The 24339-nt window shown below is 34.1% G+C and overlaps 1 protein-coding gene across 1 annotated transcript in view; it reads left to right on the top strand.

Annotated features, from left to right (window-relative positions):
* Il1rapl1 (interleukin 1 receptor accessory protein like 1) overlaps positions 1–24339 on the top strand; it is a 1244239-nt gene that overhangs the window by 542282 nt on the left and 677618 nt on the right. The gene's annotated exons all lie outside the window — the stretch shown is intronic.

Genomic DNA, 24339 nt, shown 5'->3' with positions numbered 1-24339 from the left:
TATAACATAATTTGATCAAATTCACCACCCAATAACTCATTCCAAATTCTCCCATATCCTTCCCCTTTATTCTCTTAACTATTAAAATAAACTCATCAGTCCAGTTAGTCTAGCCCCTATACAAATGGGCATGGAGCCATCCATTGGAGCATTGTCAACCTACAAGGGACCACACATCTGAAGAACACTAACCCTCCCTCCTCTACCATCCATCAAATATCAACAATATCAGCTAGGGGATGGGATTCCTGTTTCCCTTCCCATCCATTTTAGAATGTTATATGTCTTGATCTTGTACAGGTGTTGTTTAGGCAATCACATTTGCTGTAAGCTAATGATTATAACAATTCTGTCATGTAGAGGAGATACCATTTCACCATATTTTACCTTAACCTCTCACACACGAAAATCATTCCACACCTTTCTTTTTAATGTTTCTTTAACCTTAAGGTTAAAGGAAGTTTAAGGAAAGATTGTAGTGACCATGTTCCATTTAGACCACACATACCTGTTTTCTGCACTTTAACTGGTTAGTTGTGAGACTCTGTATTTACTGCTGTCCACTGTACAAAGAAGCTTCTCAGGTGAGGACTGAGAAATTCAATGATGAGCCTATGTCCAATATTTTCATGATAAGTTTCAGAGTTTCATTGTATAACATTAAGATCTTCGATCCATTTGGAATTGATTTCAAGGCAGGTTGAAGGATAAGATCCAGTGTCTTTTGGGATACATTGATATACATAAAAGACTCTCTCTGTGTCTCTATATCTCTCTACCACCTCTGAGACAGAGAGAGAGAGAGAGAGAGAGAGAGAGAGAGAGAGAGAGAGAGAGAGAGAAATGAGCCAGTTCCTTTTTTGTTGTTTTGCTTAAAAAATGACATTCAAATGATATCCCCTTCCAGTTTTTCCCTCAACAAATTCCCATCCCACTCCCTCCCCTTTGCCACTATGAAGGTGCTCCCCCACCCACTCACCATTCAGGCCTCCAACATCCCTCTACTCTGGGGCATCAAATCTCCACAAAACCAAGGGCCTGCCCTCCCACTGATGTCAGATAAGACCATCCTCTGCTACATTTGCAGCTGGAGCCATGGGTCCCTCCATGTATACTCTTTGGTTGGTGGTTTAATTTCTGGGAGCTCTGCGTGGTCAGGTTGGTTTATACTGTTCTTCCTGTGGGATGCAATCCCTTTCAACTCCTTCAGTTCTTCTCCTGGCTCTTTCATTGGGGTCTCTGGGCTCAGTGCTATGGTTGGCTATGAGTATCTGCATCTGTATTAGTCAGGTGCTGGCAGAACCTCTCAGTCTTATTATTGCTATCTTCTCAGAAAATAACTCTAACCTCAAGTTTGATACTATATAAAAAAATGAAATGAAACGACTGAGTAAAAATGAAGAGGGACTGTCACAATTCTTTGCATGGGTACTGGAATCTCTAATAATAATAAAATATATTCTGCTATAGGTGAGAGACCTAGGTCAAATACTTGTGACTGTTATAGCAATCTACTCAGAAGGAATTTTCTCTACAGAAGAGGTAGTTACAATGCTAGTCATATTACAGAAACTTTCATCTAATAAGTTGCATCTTAAGTAGCTATAGAAAATGTTCAGCATTAAAAGATATCTTTTAATATTCTACACAGCCAAGATATACAAGTTGTCTTTGATATCCTACTCTCCAAATAAGTTCATAATGTGCAATGGTATTGTTCATGTTACTCGACTCTGATAAAATGCTAATCATTATTGAATCAATTAATTCCATGAATCACTAATAGAATCAACTCATGTCTTCTATACCTAGGAAATGTGTTATAGTTTTTGTTTTAAGAAACCATTATGAAACATCCAATATTTCTTTTCTTATTCAAGATACAATGTGCTGTAGTAGAAGGATTATGATAGGTTTTGAAAGAACTATAATTCACATTTCTACATTTTTTAAAAAATAAAACATGTCTTAGTATTTGGATTTTTCATAATATTAGTTTATTCTTGTATAGCTTAAACATGATAGTTTAAGAAAAGATACATAATGTATAACTTGTTAGGTACCAGGTCTTATTCTTTTTATAGGATTTTTATAATTTAACCTTTTCATATAGTATATATTGATAATTTTCTTCCTCCCCAGCTCTTCCTAGATTCTAGTCTCTTCCCTACCCACTAAAATCATATGTATGCTTTCTCTATTTTCTCTTTCTCAAGAAAAAAAAGACAAAATAAAAATGAAAATAAAAACAAGGAAAAACCCCAACGAGACAGAAAAATAAAAATCAAACAAACAAACAAACAAATAAAACTGACAAACAAAAAACACACACACAAATAACCATGGAGTCCATTTGTATTGGCCAACTACTTCTGGGCCTGCAGCCTACCCAGGAGTATGCTATTCAGGAACATTCCAATTGAGAAATTTGGTTTTCCCTTTGCTGAAGGTATCAATTATAAATAGCTTCTTGTTTAAGGTTGGGGCCATTTGTCTACTTCTCTCTATCTATGCTGTGAAATTATCTGTCTTGAGTTTCTGCAGATCCAATATATACGGCCAGGGTTGTTATGAGTTTTTCATATGTGAATTTATTCTTAGGTGATTTTCCTATTATACATTATAATATGAAGAAAATGGAAATAAATTAAAGTAGGAAATGTTTAAGTGATACTCTAAGAAACTGTGAAAATTGAAATGATTTACTGAATTCTTAAACTTACAAACCACAAAAAAGTGCATTCAGAATTTACTGATTATTTGTATTCCTTTGTTTCTGTTTCTCTGTCATACAAACATAAAATCTTATTTTTGCACAAGCAAGATATATGATGCAGTGTAAGTTAAGTTTATTTAAGGTAAAACCACAGTGGGAAAACAAAAAATAAAATGAGATTTTTTTAAGATAACATATCTGTATGCAGTTCTGACTCATGTGATTGGTAAGGGGTATTATTCTCCATATTTTCATTAAAATCTTTAAGGACAGAGCCTAAAATAATATTTTTAAAGCCTCTTTGTTTTCTCAACCAGTCAAGTACTATGACAATATATAATAAATGCACAATAAATGTACAGATAAAATTGCTGTCTATTGTACCTTCTCTGGGATGTCAAGTTATTAAATATCAATGTGGATATGTCCAGCCACTGTTTCATTCTGTAATCTTCTTTTTCATCATGATGCAATACTGTTGTCATTTATAAATGCTTTATGATTGTTCTATGCATTTCTATTGTATATGGAAAAATATAGCAGCTTAACACACACATACAAATATATACACACGAGAGGGTAGATGGAGAGTGAGAAAGAGGGAGGAGGAGGAGAAAGAAAAGTATTTCCTTAACACCAGCTCTTATGTAAGACATATCTAAAGCATGAGCCAAAATAACAATTTAAAAAACTGTCTTGATATAAAATCTGCTTGAAAGATATTCATAGCACCCCAAAGTTACACTATTCATGGGTTACCATGGAACTAAATTTAAGTAATTTTGTCCTGCTGCTCTATCCTGTAAGTCTGTGTTCTTAATTACTTAAACCTCAGGAATCTAAAATGTTGACTACTACTCAAAGATGAGAACAATTATAGATATAATGTTTTCTGAAATTGTTTCATTATTAAAAGAAAACAATAATGTACAGCTATGTAGTCATTTTTAACACTTGGCTTATTCCTTTTCACTCAGGAAGCAGAGCTGGTGCTAAATAAAGCAAAGAGTATTCAACCACAGTAGCAAAAATGAGGCTTGACATTTACATCTACATTAATAGATTCATACTACAGAACCGTAATATTTCTTAATTGGGCTACCTTTAAATTAATTATCTAATGACAAAATTAGTACATATTTTAGTAACTTGGGACTCATGACAAAGAAATATTATTTTGTCTTCACATATATGTCAACTCACATACTTTACGAATATTAATATTTCTAAATAGTTACAAATTTATCCTCAAGCACATTAAAATAGACTAGGACACCAATTGTTAGAAATTTAGTCTTATGAGACAACAGATGACAATTTGTAATTAGCTATTGGGAAGTATTTTCATTAGAAAAAATCTTATAGTTTATTCATGTGAGAACATGCAATAACAATTGTCTATTTCTGTTGGCTAACAAATAAGAGAATGAATGAAAGTGCCAAATCCCTGCCAATTAATTCTGAGAAACGCTAAGGCTCAACCTCGGATAAAAATTTATTTTACAATGTGAATAAATAACTTTTCAAATTAATTAATTTGAAGGAAGAAAGGAAGGAAGGAAGAAAGGAAGGAAGAAAGAGAAGAAAGTTCTGTTTCTTAAGTGTTTGTGATTAATCAAGGGAGAGTGTCAGGAGTAAGGGGAAAGAATGAAAAGATGGGAGATAGGAGGAGGAGAATGTGGGAAAAAATGCTACCATTAAGGTACTTTAGTAGTCATTACAAAAGTTTTACAGGCTCCTAGAACTGAACCCAAAACTTTTCTCCTCAATTGTAAAACTATCTGAAAAATTGAATAAACAAGCCCAATACTTTCTAATAGTTTAAGAAATTGCACAGTATTCTTACATTTTGGAGATTATTATACTCCTCCTTATTTGCTGAGGGATGATAGCAGTTCTGGGAAAATAGAATAAGTGATAATAATTTTTGAACAATGCAGATTTTTTCTGATATAAAACCTCTTATGTCACAGCTTTATTACTGTAGTGAGAGTGCCACTCATGGTTGCAAAAGGGAATTGGGAACTGATAAGAGCTCTGTGAAAACTGTAAATGTCAGATCTCAGTTTAATTGTGGTAGAAATGTGTGGTAGTTCGTTTTGTGTATTAAACAGCTGTGTAAATATTGGAAGAGCAGGAAATCTAATATAATATAACTAATACTTAGATGTTCTGAGACTCTTATTTTAAAATGCCACACATTAAAATCCAGTGAACAAAAATAAAGGTTATGATGTGGGACATAACTCAGATTCTGAACTCTGACAGCATGTTAGATTCACTTTTGGGTATTTAAAAATAAATTCATGCCTGAGTTATCAGGAAAAGCTATTCTCCATCAATCGCCATAGGATGATACCTTATCATTAGCATTGCTTTTAAAATAAAATTCACAGTTGATTCTTCTGAGCACCCTCAGTTGTCAGCTATATGTCAAAATGGATGAACACAGGTTCTTATACTTCAGTTTCTCAAAGTAATGCAGAAAAGTTACATTTTGTTCTTAGAATATCTTATTTCCCAGAAATTATGCAGAAATGTATTTGAGAAAAATTAAACCAGGTACTTTCAGTTTTATTATGAAACCCAGTTTGAAGTGAATTTCACTGGTGTTTGTGTGTGTGTGTGTGTGTGTGTGTGTGTGTGTGTGTAGAGGGAGACAGAGAGAGAGAGAGAGAGAGAGAGAGAGAGAGAGAGAGAGAGAGAGAGAGAGATTTCACATTTTTATGACTATAACTACCACTGCTCATTCAAACAAATTACCATGACAAGCACAGGTTTATATGTCCTGTGAAGGTCTCATAGAAGGTCTCACAGAGAAGACATGGCTGACATTATGTAAGAAGACTATTTATCTCGAAAAAAATGCTCCCTAAGCAAGAGAGTATTATACATAGCCTATACCATAGCCAATAACAAAAATAACTAATATACATATATACAATATTGTCTCCTGCTCTTTGTCCCACCAAATATGCACTATAAAAACTGTAAAAATTATATTTACAAGTATATATACAAGACAAGCTGTATGAGTATACACCAGATGTATGAGTATATAGAAAGTACAAGTATGAGCACCAGACAAGGAATATTGTTGTCTTAAATAGTCTTCACTTTTAATTTGTATTTTAGTTTTATTTACTCATTCAAACTGTGTTAATTTTTTACATGATATGTCAGGTTGGGGTGATTCATATACCATTGAATTTATGTGGTGTTAGGGGACAATGCATATCAAGTTTCAGATGACTACATGCATCTTCTATTGAGGCTAGACAAAACAGCCAATTTACAGGAAAGTGTCCCAAAGACAGACAACAGTGTCAGAGACAGCCCCTGCTACTGCCGTTAGGGGTCCCACATGAAGACTAACCTCATGTCTGTTACAAATGTATAGGGCCCTAAGTTAGTCCCATGCATGCATGCTCTCTCATTGGTTGTTAAGTCAATTTAGAGCCATTAGATAATTAAAATGTGACATAGGCACAAAAGTGGATCCTTCAAAATGATAACTATATTTTACTGCACTTATATAAAAACTCTAATTGTATAGTACCAAGAAAATGACCAAAAAATATTCAAAAGTGAATGTGTTCTACTCTTAATGAAAGCATTTCTCCAGGAATATTGTTTTTCTAAATCTTTGACAACAGTGTTTAAGGTAAGAAGTTATAGATTTGGGTAAAACTTTGCTATACATGAAGTGTTTAAACTGGATTCCACAGAATAGTCATAATGTTTTATTTTGTTTTTGCTCTAATTATTCCATGAGCAATTAAAATCTGAAGTCCTAATATACTCCGTGATATCTCACATTCTCAGTCAATATCATTCTTACTTCCTGAGTGTTTCTCTGAAGTTTATTCTTCCTGTCTTCATTTTGGTATCTAGTCATGCCTATAATAATGGTCTTTTCCATTTATTAGAGACTGATTTCTCTAAATGTTTATTTGATGAACCATCTGAACTTTTAAATGAATTGATAGTTCATTTCTGCCTTTGAGAAATGACCAATGTGTCTTGACTGGCTTTTGAAGAATTTCATCATATTGCCCCTAGAACTCTACAGGAAACAGACATCTAAATGCAGATATATATTCCTATATGACAATTTTATTTATTGTTTTATTTATTGACATGAATAAAATTTAAATTTTATATAAATTGTAAATTCTGTCTACTGTCAATATTGCTCGTTAAAAGAAAACTTTGACTTTGTAAATAGTAAGTTCCAAGTCTTTCCTTAACGTACTATAGCCATTTTACATTTAAATAAAATATTATTTGTTACTACAAAATTAGGGCTATGACTAGCTCCTCTTATCTTTGTGTTAAAAAACAACTGCATATGTCACTATATTGCAAATGCATTTTAATGCATTATGATGTTTGTTTTTCAATATAAGTATTTTCCTTTATAACCACACACAGTTTTAGTTTCCATTCTAAGATAGTTTTATAGTCTACAAAAGAGGTTCTTTTTCATGCATATACACACAATATTATAGACCTGTGATTTATATTGCAATTACATGCACACTGTTATTTGCTTTATCATCCTTACTAAAAGCTATAAATAGCAAGAAAGCAGGCCTTCTTTCAGGACATATGTCTGGGACTATTTTCAGTTCCTCTATAAAATGCCAGAAAACTGATCATTTACAAGCAAAGAGGTTTGTTTTGTCTCATGGCCATGTAAGTCAAGAAATGTGTTAATGTTGTCTACTTCTGCTGAAGTTCTTAGATTATCCCATGTATGGTAGAAAAAACAAACAGTATTCAGGCAGATGCATAAAAGGTGTACCCTAAGGCACATCTTCGTCTTATAACAACCACATCTTCATCTTATAACAACCTCTTTTCACAGATAATCTAGTTTTACAAAAGTGAAAATTCAATACTACAAGTATATATTGGCCCATCATGAAGGTCTACAACCTAAATCCTTTCTACAGTTTTGCACTACCCCAATATAACATTTCAAGAAATAAAGCTTCATCCTGAATTTTGTTGAGGACAAATTATATTCAAACTAAAGCAGAAAGCCCTTCAGATTAATCCTGTAGGAATTCTAGTAATGGATGTTCATTAAATAGAATGAATTAAAGCCTTAAAATATGGGTAAGTTTTTAGAGATTTTAAGAACTCCTTTGACCTTTAGTAACATGGTACTAAGGCTTAACATTTCCAGTAACAGATTTTAAAATTGAGATGAATTTTCTGGTTACTCCTTTAAGTTTATGTTTTAGTCTATGTGTGCAAAGACAGGGTGGCCATCTACTACTACAAAAGTGAAGAGAGCTGTTAGCATGGTTTCCAAAATTTCATACCATAGCATTTAATTCTTCAGAAGGAGAAAAAGGGTTTTTTTGGTTGTTTTGGGTGGTATCATTTTTATCCAATAGGTATAAAGAAGAGGGCTAGTAAAATGTTTTGGTGGATAAAAGTGATTGCTGCCAAGCCTGACGATCTCTGTTTCAGAGTTATATCCCTAGGACCCACATTGTGAAAGGAGAAAACCAACTCCTACAAGTTGTACTCTGAATTTAATATGTACACAGTAGCATGCATATACCCAAATACATACACATATATGCACATATGCATATCCAAACATAAATATGCAATAAAAACAATTTTAAAAGTAATAGACTCATCATGCATATTTTGTTTCTTTGAGCCTCATCCACATTCCAGCCTCCTTTTGTTATCACATATGTTTTATTACTCTCTTTCCCCTATCCACAGGCCACATTTTTTAAAAAAGCATCTTCTGAAAATGAGGGATTGCATGCCCCAAATGGAGTAGATCTCTATAAGAAGACCAACAGAGTCAACTAGACTCTGGATTCTTGGGGCTTTAAGAAACTGAACCAGCAACCAAAGAACATATACTGGCTGGACCTGGACCTCCCACACATATATAGCAGGTGTACAACTTGCTTTTCATGTGGGTCTCAAAATACTGGACGGGGCAATACAAAGGTTGTTCTTCTAGCTGGGATGCCTTTTCTGGCCTCAATGAAGGAAGTTGTGCCTTACCTGGAAGAGACTTGAAGTACAAGTGTGGGGTATAGCCAGGGGTTACCACTCACTCAGAAGAGAAAGGGAGGGGGTAGAAGAAGGATTGTGGGAAGTGGTGACCAGGAATGAGACAGTGAGCAGGATGTAGAGTGGAAAAGTTTAAAAAGGTAAACTAAATAAAAGAAAATCCAGTAGTTTAAAAAAATCATCAAGAACAACAAGCTTTGGATAGAGTAAAATCTCCCATTCCCATAAACCCAAATTAGAACACATAGTTGAATCATGGTTACTTACATATTTTTATAACTTTGGAAAAAATGTCCTTTTTGGAAATTTCTGTGTTTAGTTATACCATGTGCATGAGCTGTTAGGGAACTTTTAGTTTAAATTTTTATTTCTGTTTTTAATTAAAGAGCAGTGTCAATCTATTATAAAGGTAAACTGAACAAAATAATCACAGGAGGCAGAGTGAGAGAGAGACCCGATTAGAGAGGGGAGGGGACAGGAAAATTGGGGGCAGGATCAGGCATAGGGGCAGGGCAATAAATAAAATATGCAGCAGTGAGGGATGGGTTGGCAGGGGAATCCTCTAGAAAATTCCAGACTTCGGGTATGTGAGAGGCTTCCAGAACCCAATTGGAATGACCTTAGACAAAATGCCCAACAATGGGGATATGGAAATTAAAGAGAACATTTCCAATAAATAGACATGGCCCCCCATTTGAGCAATGGGGCCACTTACCCAACTTCAAAAATTTTGACTCAGAATTGTTTCTGTCCAAAGGATATGTAGGGACAAAAATGGAACAGAGACTTTAAAAAGGCCATACAGTGACTGGCTCAACTTGGGATCTATCCCATGTGCAGGCACCAAACCCCAACACTATTGCTGATGCCATTTTGTGCTTGCAGACATGAGCCTGGCATGGCTGTCCTCTGAGAAGCTCAATTAGCACCTGACTGAGTCAGATGCAGATACTTACAGACAATGATTGGACTGATGTCCTGAACCCCTATGGAAAATTTAGGGGAAGGACTGGACAAGCTGAAGGGAATGGCAACCCCATAGGAAGAACAACATTATCAACTAACCCAGATACCTCAGAGCTCCCAGAGACTAAGCCACCAACCAAAGAGCAAATATGAGCTGGTCTGTGGCCCCAGATAAGGCAGGATGTTCTTAATCCTGTAGAGACTTGATGGTCCAGGAAAAGGGCAGCACTCTCTCAGAAGCAAAAGGAAGGGGAGATGATGTGAAGAATTCGTGGATGGAGGACTGGGAAGAGCAGCAACATTTGAAATGAAAATAAATAAAATAATTAATTAAAATGTAGAAAAAACATGAGTTCATGAAGTATTGAACTTTAATATTCTACATGAATAAATAATTATCATGTATTTTTTTACTAAATAATAATGATGAGAATGATAATAATTCTAAATATTCACATTGTGGTAGTTAAGGTTAGAATTCTACTCATAGACTTCTATGATATAAATGTAACTTAGATACACATGTCCAGGCACAAATAAGAATTATGTAATTATGGATTGGAAAAATATGGATTGCATGACCAGAATAAATTTTCTTTTCTTTTTATATTCATAAATGTCATAATATAGAAGTAGACTTAGAGATATGTAGCTATTATACAACCTTCATGGTGTGCTCATCTCTAAGTGGTGTGTAATGGATGACATCAGTACATCTCCTTAAAGTGTTCCTTTTAATTTTTTAAAATTGAAAACAATAAATGACAGAAATAAACACATGCTATTTTGGAATATCATCTGAAAGGGCACTCAGTTAAACACAAACCAAACTAATCAGGTAATTGAAATCGAAATGTTTTTTCATTATAATATCATTAAATTCAGTGGTGCTTATCTAACATTTCTGTGTTCCATGTTCCATGACTTTTTTATCTTTGCTCATGCCCTATTAAGCACTAGCAAGTTGTGATCTATGTTATTGTCCACAGTAGTGATTCTCATTTTATGGGGTGCTGAAACAATTGGGAATTGTGCTATAATATGGATATCAATTAATGGTTGGGGCTGAGGGTCTTGTGAAAAAAATTGTAACAAACCAGTAAATCAGGCAAAGTAAATGTTAACAAGACTATTAACAAAGGGACTAGATACTATTAAAATGCTGGAGAAGAACTCATCTTCACAGAAACATAAGATGGGAAGATATTTAAATGCTGTAGTAAGCTAACAGAAAAACACTGGAGAGTACAGGCAGGTATGGAGGAGGCTGTTTAATGTAATTAGGTCATTAGTATATACTAATAGCCTCATAACCATGTTAGTCTTGTTTCCTCCCACAGAGGGGAAGAAATGAGGACCCCGATTTTCTTATGGATTTCATTTAAAAAGATTGACCCAAGGTCTTTCAGAAAGAGGTTTGGGGGTTGTAGAATTTTATATATCATATTAGCCAAAACTTTTATTTTACAATTGCATGTTTTCTAAACAAATCTTAAATCATACATCCCTCCACTCTGAAGACTGTCTAAAGTCTAAGCCAGCTGAGGTAATAATGAAGGTCATCTCATTTAATCAATAATTTAATAATTTCCTTGGTGCTGTGGATGTTTTTGATCTGTAAACCACACTAAATAACAGAACATAGTGTGTGCCAAGTTCAGGATTTCACTATGGAAAATAAAGCACTATTACAGTTTGTTTTAATTGTCTCCTTCATATTTCTAACAAAGAAATTGTATCATTCATTTTATAGCAATTGAATAAAATAGTCCTGTTGATGAGAGTACAAAAATAAAATTTAATGCTACACATAGTTATTACCTGATAAAGTCAATTTCTTATATAATCAGGTAAACCAGAGCCAATGTTCCTGAACCATAAAAAAATTAATAAATTTAGAATAATAACATTCTAAAAACTCTTTTACAGAGTGAATTTTCCTCAGGACATTATTAAAAACTAATTTTTCTAATTACAGGAGAATGCAGACACACTTTCTTTCTTAAAGTAGTTGATAGACTTTCAAAATATTTGAGTCAACTATGTGGACAGTGGCTTTTATTTTATTAAATTAATGTAGTAATTTAAAGTGTTCTTATTATAATAATTAATATTTGAAAATGAAATTCATTAACATATTTATATCGAAAATAATGTGGTTTTAAGTAACTCAAAATAAAATGAAAAACAAGCCCCCAAACTCTAAAACTAAAAGCACTTAAAAAATACCATAGAGAAAAGGTAAAAAATACAAGTAATTCAAACTAATGATGATTAATTAGTAGGATTAAGAAGCTTTGGTTCCTTTTCATAACAAGCTAGAGAGCTAAGAACAGAGGTTGTTTGTTTTTTTGTTCATTTATTTTTGAGACTAGCTTTTCATGTTGAGTGGAGTTTTTAATCTGTTCAATGCTTAATCTATATTTTTGGATTCAAACAAAACATCCTCATAATTTAATGTTCAATTATTGAAATAGTATATTCTGAATTAGTTTCATTATTAAAGGATAACAATAATGTACATCTATGTGGTCACTTTTAAAACTTGACTTATTCATCTCATTTAAGAAGCAGAACTAATGCTAAATAAATCAAAGATTATTCAAGCACAGTAACCTCTCCAAGCCCCCCTCTATTAACTGGAATCATCATCTTAGACAACAAGCCTTTGAGTGGGGCAAACTTTGTCTTTCCTGTAAATTCACATTTGAATACATAGTTGTATCATGTTCTCTTTCAGTTTTCAATCTAGACAAGATGAAGTATGCAAGGACTGAAGACTTATGGGAAAACTGTATAACACATTTTCATAAAATGTAATTTTCTTTTCATTACAGGAGTGGCCCATATAATATTATTATGCCATTTTACTTATTTTACTGCCTTTCTCTCATCATTTCCATGTAGTTCGTTTCTTTGAATTTTTGTTAACATGAAGCATAATGTCAGAAACACAATGTTAAAGAGAGTATATTGGGAGAGAATATGAGCATATACATGATACATGTATTCCAAAGGTTCATAATGAAACCCGTTTTTTTTCTATGATGAATGCATACTATTTTTTATACTTTTAGTTTTTACAGTTTAGTTGTTGCCCCCTCTGGATCCACCCTCCCAAAGTACCTCATCCTATTCTTCTTCCTCCTGTCTCCAAGAGGATGTCCAGATCCCCACCCCACCAGGCCTCCCCACTCACTGGGCCTCAAAGTTTCTTGAGGATTAGGTGCATCTTCTCTCACTGAGCCCAGACCAGGCAGTCCTCTGCTGTATATTTGTTGAGGGGTGGGGGGCCTCATATCCACTGGTGTATGCTGCCTGGTTCGTGGCTCAGTTTCTGAGAGATCTCGGGGTCCAGGTTAATTGAAACTGCTGTTCTTCCTATGGGGTTGTCCTCCTCCTCAGCTTCTTCCAGCTTTTCCCTAATTCAGGGGTCAGCAGCTTCTGTCCATTGGTTGGGTGCCAATATCTGCTTCTGACTCTTTCAGTTGCTTGTTGGACTTTCAGAGGGCAGTCATGCTAGGCTCCTATTTGTAAGCACACTATAGCATAAGTGTCAGGCCTTGGAACTGTTCTTCATGTTAAAAAATGTAATGTCAATCTTTATTCTTTTTTATTAAACTGATTTACAAAATTGAAAAGTTTCAGAAACACTACTTTTGACTAAAATCCTTGCTAAAATTAATTTTAATATTCATAAAAATATTATAGGTCTTAACCATTTTTCTATAATTTTTAATAATCTCATTTAAGTCTACGATAATGAAATGTAGCTACAATTTCACTAAGGTTTTTAGTAAAATGACTTCTATTCCACAAAAGAGTTTTTTCACCAATAAAATTGTCACTTTGCAGAGAGGATAAACAGTTTCTCTCTCTCTCTCTCTCTCTCTCTCTCTCTCTCTCTCTCTCTCTCTCTCTGTCTCTCTCGTCAGAAAAGATAGAAGCTTATATCTAATGGAAGTCTTAAAGAGAAAGTGGACTATTAAGTTCTTTGAACATTTTGGGATCTGTTCGTCTATCAATCAGTTCTCTTCTACTCACATTGCTTGCTGTCATGAAATCTATACTCCACATGAGATATCAGACAAATTATTAGCTCAGATGGAATTCTGCTTACAAAAGATTACATGTGAACTTATTATTGATTTAACCACTTCGACTCTATGCTATCTGACTATATATCAGAGAGATCTGGAATTTTTTCTTATATTAAGGTAGGACAAAGAATTCAAGATCAATTTCTTCCCCCACTTGACTTATATATCCTGTACTTGCAAACTGTGTGCAGCACATAATCAGTCACAATCATCTGTTATTTACTCAGCATCCAGGGCCACTGGCTGACTTGGCATTGAATATGTTGTATTGTTGCTTTAAGCCTTCATATCATCATGTGAAATAATGCAACCCTTCATAAAAAGAAATACACAATGGACATATAACTCACCAATTTAGTCTACAGGAGATTGATTTGTTGTGAAGTTACTGGCTATAATGTCTTTGAGAGAATAGGCCTTCATTTCAAATAAAGACAGCTCTTATCCAAGGACTTTAGGAATATTTATATATTGTAAGACTATATTAATAGTATAGGATGATGCCAAGAGTTTAAAATCAAAGAAAATTGGGAGAAAAATACAGATATATTAATTAGGAATGGACTGAGTGTTCCTGGGTTTTGAAGGTTTAAAATTCCATAGATAGAAAATCATTTAATCAGGTGATGTGATTTTAGTCTCCCAGTCTTTTGACTACCTGTTCATTAAAAACCATTTTCCCAAGCTCAGTGGCTTTATTGTCAGCCCCATATGATTCTACAAATATATCTGTTATAATCTGCATGACATTAGAAACATTTTGTTAGAATTCTTTACCTCTTCATTTTTTCCTACATTCATGTTTACAGTGTAATATATGAAAGCCCATATTGTTCTTGAACTATGAATTGACCACAAGGTAATCAGATAAAGTATTTATATGGAATTTTTAATGAAAAGTGATCACCCAGTAGCCAAGGCCCTTTTCATCTTTCCAGGTTACATGTGTAATGCATCAGTTGTCCTTCACAAGCAGTTCGGGTAATTTCTGTTGAAATTTAAAACAATCTGAGATGATAGACCCGTGACTTATAATGACACTTTTGTTAGCAATTACTTCAAAGCAAAAAACTCTAGAAAGTCTGAAATAGATATAAGCACATCTCTGGTGAAATTTTAAAGTGAATTACTGTCAATAATATAGCACTTCAAGTTCAATACAAGTTTGCCTTAAGTTGAGAGAAAGAGGGAGAGGGAGAGAGGGAGAGAGGGAGGAAGGGAGGAAGGGAGGGAGGGAGGCAGGGAGAGTGAGAGAGTGAGGAGAGAGAGAGAGAGAGAGAGAGAGAGAGAGAGAGAGAGAGAGAGAGAGGGTTTGTAACAGAAAATCTGTTACTGTGAGATATTAGAATTTCTGATCTTTAAAACAACATGTTTAAAATTCCCTGCCTGGATTCTTTGCAAATTGAATGGTAGAGAAGAAGCTAGACCAGTTGAGGGGGTAGCTGTCTTGGGGTGCCAGTTGCTTTTGTTTATTTTCTGACTGACCAGGCACAGCGTAGGCGGAGGAAATGCATGTTTCCTGACATTGGGCCAGTGATGTATGGCCTGACCTTCAAAATGAGGAACATCTTCTCTGTGGGTGAGAGTATAGCCTCGCAAATGCTTTTATCCCATATTGCTTGGCAGTTTGCAACCAGCTCCAACAAAAAGTATTTACCCTGCTGAGTTTGCTGAAGCTTGTATATTGGTTTTAGTTTGAACATTTTGGCAAATTAAGGACTGAGTGAAACCATAAAATTGATTTTATTTACAACAAAGCCTTGTGGTGTCTGCTGGTTGCTCTCACATTTCTCTTAGATTTTGAAGTAGTTTCTGCAGGTGGTTGATCTAACTTCATATTGAATTTGCATCTGTTTCAGAATTATCCTCCCCCTGGGTTTTCCTTAATTGTTATTGTGCTTTTACTGATTTCTTTTTAGTCTGCCTGTTTTGAGAGCAGTGGACATATCTCTTCTATCTCCCTCAGTATCAACAGCCACAAAAAAATTGTGGTGAACAGACTATATGATTTATCTTTGTTCTTCAACTGTTAAACAGCTTTTGTGGAAACTTTCTTCTCAAATACTGTGAAGAAAGGATAGCATAGAAATGCATATTTATTTAACAGTACATTGTACAATTGTTCAATATCATTATAACATTTGAAAGCATTTTCTTTCTAAAACTGTTTTTGTTGTTTTAACAGCAACTATAAAGACCCCAGAGATTAGATTCAGTTTTTTAATTAACAAGAATTGTAGGGACATGAATGATTCACAAATCAAGAGATTTGGATTCTAGTCTTAACTTTGACAGCAGCTTGTATGATTTATAGCATCTTTCTTAGTTTTTTTTATGACTTCAGTTCTTTTTATTTGAAATGAAGATCAATGGTTCTCAACTTTGATATAGCCATTAAAATAATCTGGACACTTTTGAAATACATGAGTAGCAGATATCTGTCATATCATATACATATTTTAAATGTAATCCATACAGGGGAGATCTGGGCATTAGCATAATTTGTAATTCCCTGGGTTGTTCTAATGTCTATCTAAGATTAAGAGTAGACTAAGTGATTTCTTTACAGTTTAAAATTCCATTACTCTAATGCCTCAGAGAGTAATTTGTTTCTTTCCTCATTTGTTTGGTTTGAGAAGGGTTGTGATAGTAGCCCTGGCTAGCCTAGAACTCAGTATGTTGACCAGGCTAGCCATGAACTCACAGAGATCAGTCTGACTTTGTCTCCAGAGTCCTGGGACTAAAGGTGTGCTTCCGTGTCCAATATGTTCAAAGTCTTTTGGTTATAGTATTTGATACCTTTAGAAATAAGACTATTCATAGAGTCTTTAAGATTTGAATCAGTTCACATAGTGTTTGTTTCAAATTAATTAATTTATTTACTTTATATCTGACCGCAGCGCCAATTCTGTCCTCCCCGCCAAGTCCCACCCTTAAAAAAAATTTCCACCATTACCCTCTCCCCTTATCCTCAGAGATAGGGAGCCCCCCTTTTGTCTAGTACTCACCCTGGGATATTAAGTCAGAGCAGAACTAATCATATCTTCTCCCACTGAGTCCCAACCAGGCAGTACAACTATAGGGAGGGGATCCAATGGCAGGGAAGAGAGTCAGAGAGAGGCCCCAGTCCCTGCTCCAATTGTTAGGGGACCTCTATGAAGACTGCACATCTGCTACAAATATATAGAAACCTAGGTCCAGCCCCTGCATGTTCTTTGGTTGGTGGTTCAGTTTCTGTGAGTTGACGTAGGTCCAGATTAGTTGACTCTGTAAGTCTTCCAGTGATGTCCTTGACCCTTGCTAATCACTCAGTCCTATCCCCTACTCTTCTACAAGACTCCCTTACCTCTGCCTGATGTTTGACTGTGGGTCTCTGCATCTATTTCCATATGCTGCTCGTTGAAGCCTTTTTGGAGAAAGTTATATTCTAATCTCATGTCTGCTAGCATAGCAGAGTATCATTAAAAGTGTCAAGGGTTAGTTCTTTCCCTTAGAATGAGTCTAAAGTTAGGCCAGGCATTTAGTGGCCATTCCTTCAATCTCCACTCCATCTTTATCCATGCATATCTTGTAGGCAGGACAAATTTTGGGCTAAAGGTTTTGTTGGTGTGTTGATGCCTCTCTCTATTAAACACCACCAAACCAAATAACCCAATAAAAATGGGGTACAGGGCAAAACAGAACATTTTCAACAAAGAGATATCTATTGGCCAAGAAGTACTTAAAGAAATGTTCAATGCCCATAGTCATTAGAAAAGTCAAAATCAAAATGACTCTGAGATTCTATCTTAAACCTTTCAAAATGGCTAAGATCAAAAATTCAAGTGACAGCATATACTGGTGAGAATGTGGAGCAAGGGGAACATTCCTCCATTGCTGGTGGGAATGCAAACTTGTACAACCACTTTTGAAAGTCAATTTCATGGTTCCTAAGACAATTAGTAATAGTTCACATTGTTTTACCTGGAGCAGTCAAAACCAAGAATGTTTTACATAGTTTATTTTTCATCCCACCATCCCCTAATATTGTGTCCAATGATGTCAACTGTACAAATCCAAATTGCCCTTTAATTCAGGTGTTTCTGATTGAGAAAAGACCCCAAAATTTCATATTGTTAAAAACATCTTAAGTTATTGCCACTCTTCATACAAATCCATTCACTTGGTGTCCTGAATACTAGTACCTGCAGAGTGGCCATTTTCAAATGCTTCCCTAAATGATTGATACAGATAAGGCCTTAAATCACCTAATTTACTATAATATGGTTTGAACTTTTCTTCACTGCTATAGATAATTTTAGAAATAGATAATGAAATAGGGCACAGTTTAGTGGAGTGAACTTTTGAGTTTTCCTTAGAAAAGAGGCTAAGATAGAAATATAGAGGAGCCATCTAGTGGTTATTCATATAGACCTGTCTTGTTTTCAGGTTTGTCCTTGTGCTATTTATTAGAATATACATTTAATTACATATGTAATTAAGTATAATATATATATATATATATATATATATATATATATATATATACACGTGTGTGTGTATAGATTTATTTCCTGTTCAAAAAATATGTTAATGATTAATGGGCATTTATTTAAACTCTCAGATATGCCAGATCTCTTCAAAATTTTATTTTTTTATCATCACTTACCTTATTTTTACTATTTATTTACTATTTATTTTTAGCAGTATTTATTCTTTTTCTTATTTTTAAAGCAGAAATGACCATACACAAACATGTATACAGTTACATATGCTGTTAACATCTACAAATTTATTGGAAAATGTAGCTATTCTGGGTCATATGCAACCTGCAGGCCACAGGTTGGGGCATACCTGTTTTAAATCAGTCTTGCAAAAATGATTTAACATCATTTTTGATGTTATATATCCATATATTATATATATCCATATGTTATATATCCATATGTTATATATCCATAATTGATAGTATATGATATTCCTCTTAGCTTTTCAGAATTACTTTCTTTATAATTGTATATGTGCATTTGTGTCTGTATGTGGATACACACAGGTGTCTTTTGAGGGCAGAGAATTTGGTTTTCTTGGAGGTCAAGTTACAGGCAGTTGTGAGCCACTTGGAATGGGTGCTAGTGTTGAGCCTGAGTCCTCAAAATTAATATATGTTGTTTTTTCTTTTTTTCTTCTCTCTTTCTCTCTTTCTCTCTTTCTCTCTTTCTCTCTTTCTCTCTTTCTCTCTTTCTCTCTTTCTTTCTTTCTTTCTTTCTTTCTTTCTTTCTTTCTTTCTTTCTTTCTTTTAAAAAACTTCCCACAATATATTCTGGTCACAGTTTCCCCTTCCTCACCTCCTTCCAGATCCTCCCCATCAATTCACCAACACAACTCCATGTCTTCTCTCTCTCTCTCTCTCTCTCTCTCTCTCTCTCTCTCTCTCTCTCTCAAATGAGAAGGCAAACAAAACAGGAAATGAAACACACACACACACACACACTAAAAGCACAAAATTAGAAGCCATGATATACAAGCAAAAGACCAGTAAGCCATAAAATACCAAAAAAATAGTCTAAGACAGCAAGTCTACAATAGCATTACCGAGTTCTTTCTGTATTGGCCATTTACTTCTGGCCATGAGGCCTACCCTTAAACTATGGTTAATAGTTAACAGTGAGATTTTATTAAAGAAAATTAGGGTTATTTTTTTTGGGGGGGGAATCAGATGTAAATTCCATATGACTTCTTGATTAGTACAGATTGTTAGTAATAAAAATCCAGCATGATATTGGTTTTTGTTTTTTGAGACAGGGTTTCTATGTGTAGTCCTGGCTGTCCTGATGCTCACTCTGTAGACCAGGCTGGCCTCGAACTCAGAAATCTGCCTGCCTCTGCCTCCCAAGTGCTGGGATTAAAGGCATCCACCACCACCTCCCAGCATGATATTGGTATAATATCAGACACACTGATTAATGAATTTGAAGATCCAGGAATAAGTTCTCACATTTATGGACAGTTGATTTTCTTTTCATTTCTTTTCTTTTTAAAAAAGAATTAAAAAATAAAAAAGAGAGCATTTTCAACAAGTGCTGTTGGTCACATTGGATGAATACACATGGAAGAATGCAAATAGATCCATATTTATTACCCTGCACAAAACTCAAGTCCAAATAGAAAAGGTACCTCAATATAAGGCCAGATACCTTAAATGTTATTGAAGAGATATAAGAAATAAGGTATATCTTTGAATGCACTGGCACAGGAAGTAACTTTCTAAATAGGACCCTAATAGAACAGGCACCAACAATTAATAAATTGGACCTTATAAAATTGACAAACTTCTATATGATAGAGGACACCATCAATAGGGCAAATGAGCAGCCAACAGAATGGTAAAATATTTTTACCAATTGTATATTTGATAGGGGATTAAGTTCTAAAATACATAGTAGACTGAACCAAAACTGGACATGAAAAAATGCAACATACTCTCTTAATCATTGCGATATCTTTCGATCTGCCTATTTCTCTTATTAAAAAATATCTATGGACATAAAAGTGAATAAGGCATAATTTTGTAATAAAATGTGTATTCTTTTTAATGTCATAATGATATGCAAGTAAGTACAGTTTTGTTAAATGCAGATGAAATAACTGCTGGATTTAAATGTTAGAAAATTTTAGGGTTTCAAAATAGTTTCTTCAATTAAAGAAGAGAGATACAGAGTGAAGGCATCACAGCCTAAGAAATATTGCCATTTTCATATGTTCTGAAGTTTTTAACAGTCCATGAAAAATAAGTTGGGTTGATTGGGGCACTGTCAAAAATATAAATCATTCCTTTACATTTACAAGGCACTGATATTTATCTCTCAAATCAGTATCATTCTAAGTTCCTTCATATTGCTTTTACAATGCTATAAAAATGAGTTATACATTAGGCTGATAGTGTTGTCTGTAACACATAAAAAACCTGTATATAGGAAGAAAGGATGCCTAAATATGCACTTTTCTGGAGTATATTTTAAGTTAAATACATTATCACAAAAATACTCATAAATTTTGACATTTAAAAATTAAATTGTATTCTATCCTAACTTTCATTTTATCTATTCCTATACAGATTCATGCCTCCTTCCTTTTCTGTCATGAGAATCATCCACTTAGATCTGACAGTTCTATTCAAGTGGCTCCCATGTTTTCTCCTCTAGTTTTACTTTTGCTCCTACTCTCTACCAGCACCTCAGCATATCTCATCCAAATGTAACTGTGTACTACTCTTTCTTTGTTTACTTCAATTAAATGTACTACATTTCCTCTGAAACACAAAAGACAGCAATTCAGTTTAATATCTTCAGCATTTAATCCTTCCCTCCCCACTCTCTGTTGGTTTTATGTCTAAATGCTATTGGGAATCACTTATTTGGGATAGTTTATAATAGAGATTATGAAGACAGCACATATGAAAAAAAATGATTGTCAATGTTCTTGTTCCCTGTCCTAGAAAACATGCCTAGGCTAATAACCTCCCTGACTATATTAGTTGAACTGTGAACATGATGATTTCTCCTTCTTTGACCAGGTCACCATGTATAATAGACACAAATGCAATTGTAGCTGGGGTAATCAAGGTACTAATTGATTTTGTGTTAGTCCAAAGGACAGCTATCCAGAGTAGTTCTGATAAAATAATGTATAAGAACCTAAAGTAGGATTTGGGCCATTTCAGAAGAAAGAAATTTCCATCTAAGAGTCATGTATAAACTTTAGGCAGAAGTGATTATATTGTAAGAGGGGTTTTATGAAAGATATGTGGCCATAATTTTCAGTGGTCTCTAGGACTGGTCCTTAGCAGACAAATAGCAAAAATACTAAGACCCATAGCCATAACTAAATAAATATTGCCAGCCACTACACAAACATTGCAATGAACCAAGCTCCACAGATGAAAGTAGCTCAAAAGTGTTATGAAACAGTCGTATAAGACTGAAAGCAGGGCACTTAAGTAATATTGATGGTGTCACAGAAGTCAGAGATCTCAAACCAAACCAATGACACATTGCAATAAACACTTGCTAGTGAAGATTTGGGGACAGAGGGATACACTGTGGGTCACACTGTGACACACTACAGCTCCCTTGATGAGGTGTTTGCTATACTTTGGGTTTTGTTGTTCTTGTTAATGTTTTCTTGCACCTTCTTTTATTTTGAGGGGAAGTTGCAAGGGTGATGGTGAATATGAGGTTACAGAAAGATGAGTGGGACTGGGGTGCATGATTTGAAACTCATAAAGTATCAATAAAATGTTTTTAAAATTGCTATAGAATAACCATATAAAACTGAGAGCAGGTAGCCTAAGCAAGGTATGTCTGTGCCTGCATATCAGTATTTATATAAATAATAAATAGAGGGTGTTTCTAGTCACCAGACTTGTTATTGGTATGCAGTAGTAGATAACTTTATGCAAGTGTTATTGTTTTTGCTTTGGATTAATGTAGTAACTTGGAAACACTATCGCATCTTACCCATCTCTGACAAATCTGTATGTTGGAGGCATGTTTATCTTTCTTCAAACGTTAGACATTCTTGTCATCTCAGTCAGGTAGGGCTTTTTTTCTTGCTCAAAGTCTTAGAGGAAGGCTAGCATATGACAAACACCATAAAAGAATAATGTATCACAAAAAGTACTACTATATTTTATATATGTCAGATATTTTGAATGACAGACTATTATCTCTTCACATGGGCATGCCCAAACATATATATGAGTCCCCCATTACCTACAGAGGTACTCCTCAGATAGTAGTAGTAGTAGTAGTAGAAAAAGAAGAAGAAGAAAAAAGAGGAGGAGGAAGAGGAGGAGGAGGAAAAAGAGGAAGAGGAGGAGGAGGAGGAGAAGAAGGCAGCTTAATAATAAAGAGCTCTGAAATTTAGCCTTTAGAGTTAAAAAAAACACTAGGTGCAAATTTTAACACATAACATTGCAGCCGCTGAAGGCTGTATGATCTCATTAATCCCTAATATTTTATATGTTAAATATAAACATGGTTAGGGATTTCACTCAGTAATACATAGCTGTAGGCTTAGTCCTCAGCCCATAAAGGTTTAATGGTTTTCTAATCATTCAAGTTCTTTTTGAACGTTAAGCAAAAAATGCATTTTACTTATTTCACCATGATTGGCATATACAGCAAATCAACAAATTTAGTTATGATTACAGTATATGATACTCACTTCTTTTGCCATTTTATTCATGTTCTGCAGTATATATAGAAGACATCCTCATACTTCTGCTTTTCCCTCAAGATAAAAAATAATATACATGATTCCTGATTCAGTTTTTAGTTCTAAATAAACCTGCTTACAAATTTCTTTACAAGTTTGGTTATCTGTGAAATGGGACTGAGTGTAATATGTAGCTTTACATCCTGTATTGACCCCAAATCTTTATAAATTCTTACATGGAAATGGCAGAAATTTGATTAATAAGTTCAGTTTCTAAAAGACAATATGATAGACATTGGGTACAGTATTTCAAAGACCTATGAATATTATTCTCTATTAATGTTTTCTGTAGTTTGATTAGTTTGTTTTTCCTGAAAAAAAATGTGCTTTCATTGCTGTGGCTATCAGACTAGATTTTCGTCTTTAACTTAGCTTCATTGAAACAATTTGTATTTGTTTTCTTATTCTGAACGTGATCTTTATCCTTTCATTACTATTTAATGCATCCTTTTATCTTACTAATTCCTAGACTATTTATAAACTTATTTCTAAAACTGTAAATATTAGAAACACTGGAATGTGTGTGTGTGTGTGTGTGTGAGTGTGTGTGAGTGTGTGTATTTTCTAGTTCAATTTCATTTATGTGAGTATATAAGTGGGAGTTTATGCAGTGCCAATATACAAAAACCAGTAAAAAACAGTTTTAAAATTTTGAACAAGTAATACTACTTATCAATTAATATAACATAGATGCAATATATAAAAAGATATAATATATAAACAAGCTGCTTGTTTAATAAAAAACAGTAGCACATCCATTGATTCTTATATGACTATTTAGTTGGTATATCTCCCAAGCAATGAACTTCATGTGATAATAGTGTCTATTTTAATAAACTAATATTGATATTAAAGCTGGTGCTCGTTTCTGAACTATGATTGAATCTATGTTACATGTAGCCCATTTTTAAAACCAAATTCAGTTTGAAAATCAAATGCCATATCATCCTCTTTGCCTTACTTTGTAAGATTATTTTCTAATGATTCATTTCAGCAGTATCAAGCAATTATATTTGTTTATTAAAATTTTTGGTCAAATAATTTCGCAGCATCCTTTTAGAATAATAGTTGACTGTGATATTAAGAATGTTTCTGCTGCTCTGGTTACTATGTTCTAATAAAACATGCTTCTGTATACACAATGACACTTTATTATGGGAAAATATTCAGAAGTCTTAAATGAAAGACAATACTAGTAAATATAATTATAATTCAAGATATTTAAACATTAATTTACTTTGCAACCTT

This window comes from Arvicanthis niloticus, chromosome X, assembly GCF_011762505.2.
Source record: "Arvicanthis niloticus isolate mArvNil1 chromosome X, mArvNil1.pat.X, whole genome shotgun sequence".
In the NCBI taxonomy this organism is placed as follows: domain Eukaryota; kingdom Metazoa; phylum Chordata; class Mammalia; order Rodentia; family Muridae; genus Arvicanthis; species Arvicanthis niloticus.
Note: the sequence above shows the minus strand (reverse complement) of the source record. Positions and strands in the feature narration are given on the sequence as shown.